Source organism: Microtus pennsylvanicus, chromosome 9 (genome assembly GCF_037038515.1).
Source record: "Microtus pennsylvanicus isolate mMicPen1 chromosome 9, mMicPen1.hap1, whole genome shotgun sequence".
NCBI classification, from domain to species: Eukaryota; Metazoa; Chordata; class Mammalia; order Rodentia; family Cricetidae; genus Microtus; species Microtus pennsylvanicus.
In genome coordinates this window covers 26420189-26426188 of record NC_134587.1, presented here as the reverse complement: position 1 = coordinate 26426188, position 6000 = coordinate 26420189, and the positions used below count along the sequence as shown (strand labels likewise).

Genomic DNA, 6000 nt, shown 5'->3' with positions numbered 1-6000 from the left:
TATAAGAATAGATAGAGTGATTACTGCACACTTGTATACTTACACAAAACCACTGGATTATCTGGGCACCGTGGCCCACTTGGGAAGCGGAAGCAAGAAGATGACCTGGCCATGTGAATCTGGGAGCAGCCTGGGAAACACAGAAAGACTTCACCTTGAACAAAACCAAACTTAAAAGTCTTAAATATTCTTTAAATAGATAAGTCGCAACGCATGTGAATTCTCTGACAGTTAAGCTGTTATTTTTAATTCTTTTGATCTTAAAAAAATAATTCCAAATGTATTACAGAGCTAAGAGCAAATAAAAAACAAACCACGTCTAGCACAAAATATACCTGATTCTGCGTTTGATGAGGTTTTTAGAATCAGCAAGTCTAAAGCATGATTGATCCAAGAAACTAAAAAACTGATTTGAGGGCTAAATTTAAGTGATGACCTTCTGCTCAGTGACAGAATTTGGGTTTAAAATTCAATTAATATTTTAATATTTTAAAAACATTTTACCAATTCTTTGAGAATTTCATACAATGTATTTTGATCATATTCGTACCTCTTCAACTCTTTCCATATCTATAGCCCTTCCTTTCGCTTCTTACTCAACTTTGTGTCTTTTTTTTTTTTTTTTTTTTTTTTTTTTTTTTGCAGAGTTCAATTTGTGCTCATAGGTATGGAGCTGGAAAGTGATTGACCTATCAGGCAACACCTTTAAAGAAAAAGAAAACTCTCTTCTTCTTCTTCTTCTTCTTCTTCTTCTTCTTCTTCTTCTTCTTCTTCTTCTTCTTCTTCTTCTTCTTCTTCTTCTTCTTCTCCTCCTCCTCCTTCTCCTCCTTCTCCTTCTCCTTCTCCTTCTCCTCTCTCTCTCTCTCTCTCTCTCTCTCTCTCTCTCTCTCTCTCTCTCTCTCTCTCTCCTGACAGGTATGTGAATTGCTACTAGGGGTGGGATTTCATCTCCACTTCCCCACTGTATGCTTGGCCTTGGTCTAGCTTCTGACTCTTCAGACCTTTCTGGCCCCTCTTTGACAATGCTCGCTGAGCCTTGTGGGGAGGGTGTGTGATACAGACATCCCATTTAGGGGTGAGCATTCTGCCGTCTCTTATGGTCTTCACCTTGACCAATTGTGCTCATCACCATCTACTGCAAGAAGAAGCTTCTCTGATTAAGGTTGAAATATTTGCCAATCTAAAGGTACATCAATAAATCAGGAGGAAGTAGTTTAAAACTGTCCATTGAGTTCTCCCCTAAGGTCTATTTAAGCATAGGTGCTTGGCCTCAATAACAGCACCAGGTATACAGGTTCCGTCTTGTGGAACGGGTCTAAACCTCAAGCAGAAGGTGGCTGGTTACTCCAAGAACATCCATTCCACTGCTGACCCCGGGGGGCATATGTTGCTTGGCTGGTCATTATTGTAGCTCACAGCTGGGTAGAAGTGATTTTTTTTTCTCCTCTGGTTGTGCACATGGCACAGTCCAGCACTGTGAAAGCTAGCCAGTAGTGAGTGAGCTTCTAAGTCAGCACCAGATCGAGTTCTCCGTGTTCTGTAACTCAAGCATGTGGTGTTGTCAGATTTACTGCCAAGCTGTGGAGAGTGACCAAAAGAAATAGCATGTTATTTTGTGGGATCTACTGGATCCTGCTGGTCAACAACTCCAAAAGAAGTAAGTCCTTCCTAGCACAAGGATTGTTATGCTAGTCTATGGTGTCCTATAGGGTAAGTTATAGGGTAACCCCATTTAAACTTTTTAAGTACATTTGTATATGTATTATATTTTATGAAGCTTCTATTATAATAGGTTTCCACATGACTTTTTCTAAAGATCTTTCATAGTTATCCTTTCCTGAATTCTCTCCTCTAAGCTGCCTTCCAATCTCCCTCTGCATTTAATCCTTCCTAGTCTGTTGAAATAGGAGCGGCAGGGCTGCGTCCCCGGCACCCGGCCGCCCACATGGCTAGCTCTAGCTTATGCCCCGAAATAATTACACGGAAACTGTATTCTTTTAAACACTGCCTGACCCATTAGTTTCAGTTTCTTATTGGCTAGCTCTTACATATCGGTCTAACCCATTTCTATTAATCTGTGTAGCCCATGAGCTGGCTTACCAGGAATGATCTTAACCTGCATCTGTCTGGAGTGGGAGAATCATGGCGACCCCTGACTCAGCTTCTTTCTCCCAGCATTCTGTTCTGTTTACTCCACCTACCTATGTTTTAACCTATGAGGGCCAGCCAAGCAGTTTTTTTTATTGCTTAACCAATGAAATCAACAGATTGATATATGACACTCCCACATCACTAGTCTATTATTTCCCTTCTCCCTTATATATCACAGTGCTATATCTCCTTTCCTTGAATGACTCCCACCCCAACCTGTGACAAACATTTTTAAGAGAATGGATATAAGCTACATACTAGGAGAAAACATTTGCAAGACACAAGTCTGAAGAATTTACAAACATATAAATAATTCTTAAATCCCAAGAATAAGGAAAATAAGCAACTCAGATGTGAATTTTCATAAGTACTGTTGATTACATATAGAAATATTTATAGCTATATGTACATATTTGCGGTAGTACATGTTATTTGATTTCAGATGAGGGTCTATCTAGAAGAAGTAGAACAAACACGTGTAGTATAATATCTTAGTTTCTGATACTATATTCTAAGAAATGAAACCAGGACACCCAGGGAAATTGCTGATGCTAGGACTGGGGCAGGAAATACAAGTAGTGATCCTGGAGTGTCTCGAGGTACCAGATGGCAAGGGAGTGCTTTAGAAACAAACAGCCCAAAGCTTCAGTTTATACATATACAATGTAGGGAATGCAGGAACAACCTAAGAGAGCTCCTAGAGGTCTGTAGTGGAACAATGTTGTTGGAATCTGCTTGTTCATTTCCCAGCCTCCCAGACCTGAAATAATTACATAGAAACTGTATTAATCACAATACTGTTTAGCCAATAGCTTAAGCATATTTCTAACTAGCTCTTACATCTTAAATTAAGCCATTTCTATCACTTTATATTTTACCACGAAGCTTGTGGAATTCTGGTACTGGTGCAAGGGTGTCTTTCACCTCTAGTGACTCCATGGCATCTCTTTGACTCTGCCTACTCTCTCCTCCTCTATCTGCTTAGAGTTCCTGACTTGCTCTATTCTGCACTGCAATAGGCCCAAAGAAGATTCTTTATTAACTAATGGTATTCACAGCATACAGAGGGGAATCCTACATTACCTCACCTTTCCCATATAAATAAAAAGGAAGGTTTTAACTTTAACATAGTAAAATTACATATAACAAAACAGGTATCAAAGCAAAAATACAGTTACAATATTTATATCTACCTTATCTTTTACCATAACTAAGGAAAACTATAATTATAAGTATCTATTCTTCAACTCCATCAAAGACCCCAGAAGGATATAATATTACCTAAGTTAACAGGAAGTGAGTGCATTGTAAGCACCTACCAAAACTCTAGAATTGGCAGAAACATCTTGCTGCCTGAACAGTCACCCAAATTTCTTCCCTAACATTGGAGCACCCGTCTTCAGCCTACAGGCCCATAGTATCTGGCAGACTTTCCCATGACACAGGCAATTTAAAGATCTGTTCTGCCTGTGCTAACATGTAGGCCCATATTTCGGTATGGCACAAGAGCCATAGGCCCAGTCTCAGCTGATCACGTAGCTCTGCAAACAAGCTGTCTCTGCCTAACAATACCAAGGATGTACTTGTGAGAAATGTAGATCTCCTGAGGAGAGGTGTTGACTGAAACTGGTCAGGATGTTTGGTGCTTCCTCCCTTTGTAATTTGGAGGACGTCTTAAAGAGATGCTAATTCATGGCCTACCTGACTGCTAGATGCAGACGTGACCTGAGCACAGGCACCTGGTTGCCTAGGAGACAGCCTAATGTGTTCCCGCTCTATTGATGTGAGGGTATATAAGCTGTTTGGAGAATAAATGAGAGATCTTTGGAGAGAGATCTTGCCCTTCCATGATGACCGTGTAAGTTGTGTCTGATTATATCTCGCGACTCTGTTCCAGTCCAGTTAGGGAATCTGTGTTGGACCCACAAGGGCTCCGACACTAGCAAAGTTCATCAGTTGCTTTCTTCTGTGTCCTGCAGATTGTCTGATTGTTTCTTTCATGAAGCAGGAACCCTGAAGGACTGTCTCACCTTTACATAAGTTCAGCAGTCATTTTTCTGTGGGTCCTGCATGTCCAGTTCATACAACACACCATCAAGCAATCCAGGAAAGAGCAGTTTCTTACACAAATGGCTAACAACTCCGTAAGGAGTCTCTTCGATGCCCATCATCCTCTTGAGGTAGTTTGGTGCTGTCAGGAGCAGATGTGTCTCGTTGTCATGAAAAATCCTAAGTTTTTTTTTTTTCATTTTTTTTTTTTTGGTTTTTCAAGACAGGGTTTCTCTGTGGTTTTGGAGCCTGTCCTGGCTCTTGTAGACTAGGCTGGTCTCGAACTCACAGAGATCCGCCTGCCTCCTAAGTTTTAAAAACATTTTAAGTGCCATATTCTGTTAGTCTTTGAAAGGTTTGAAGAATAATTATCCATCTGAAATATATTTCTGTAAATCTAGAAAACCTAACTAACATGACTACAAGCTTGACTATTATAGATGACTATCTACTAACCTGTATTTCTTAATTATATGTTACATTTTTAAATGAGCTGCACAAACACAATACCTTAAACAAGAGCAGAAATACATATACACTAAATTGACCTTAAATTTGTATCAATAAACCAAGAGCCATACCAATGCAAAGTATTCATTTCTATAGCATATCCCCTTTAATATAAACAAACATTTATAAACAATCATTTATGGAATCTGGGTGTTGTTCTCTAGACTACTTCCTGCTGACTGGGGACACTGTTTATCAGGTCTTTCATGGGGTACCCTGTGTGGTAGGTCCATCTCAGTCAGCAGTCCTGAAGCTGTCATGGATGTTGGACCATCTGGCCATTGCTTCAGGAGGTCTTGTTTGATCAAACCACATTAGTTTGGAAGGAGTCCACAGGTTTTCATCCTGTAGAAACAAAGGCAGAACCTCTTTTCCAAAAGAGACCTTTAAACTATATATGCTGGTTTAGCTTAGTAGCCCATATAATGAAATGTCTCTCTGTACTTATTCACAGTCAAAAAAATTCAAAGAAAACACAATAATATATATATATAATCCAGACTCTTTGTGTATTTTCCATCCCACATTACCATATAAGCAATAAATAAAAGTAGGACTGAGTTTAGGTATGATGGCAGACATCTGTAATTTCAGCACTCAGGAGGCTGAGGCAGGAGAATTGTCATAAGCTCAAGGGCCAGCCCAAGTCAGCCTGTCACAAAAAAAACAAAAGAGCATATAAAAATAAGATAATAGTGAAATATAACTCTTAGTATAAAATAGCCCTTCAAGATATAATAAGTAAATAGTTACATAAATGAATAAATATGTAAAAGACAAACCTTCAACACAGAACTGCAGGCAAATGTACCAGGCTAGGCATGATGCTAATGTAGGGAAGTAGATAATCCAATTCTCTGAACTGCCTTCACAATCTTTCTATGACTCTATTTTTAAAGCAAAACATTTTTAAAATCCTAAAATTTTCGAATTTCAAGGTAAGTTAGTAACGCATTTAAAACAAATTCAACAACTAGCAAATCAGAAATCTGAGATGAAGAGAATGAATTAATCCAGAGCAAGGGCAAGCTACTACCCTCTGCTTTATCAGAGCATGGAATCCTGCTGGAACACTGTCAGCAATAGACACTTCACAGACTTCATGTACCACTGATGTATTTTCCTAAGTGCTTCCTGGAGCCGAAGTCCTCCTATTCAAGGTACTCTTTAAAAGAACAAAACAAATGAGCAAATAAAGTATTTGTAGAACAAAGCCCAGGACAATACAATACGCTGTGGGTTTATATTTAAAAATCAAATCATATTTTGTCCAGGGGCCATGAACTAAGA

At 39.1% G+C, this 6000-nt stretch overlaps 1 long non-coding RNA gene across 1 annotated transcript; it reads right to left on the bottom strand.

Moving 5' to 3' along the window:
* Positions 1–601: 601 nt before the first annotated feature.
* On the bottom strand, positions 602–2173 carry LOC142856757 (uncharacterized). The gene is made up of 2 exons (XR_012911718.1): positions 2101–2173; positions 602–1578 (listed from the first exon to the last, which is right to left on the bottom strand). It is a non-coding gene; the product is annotated as an uncharacterized LOC142856757 (long non-coding RNA).
* Positions 2174–6000: the final 3827 nt, after the last annotated feature.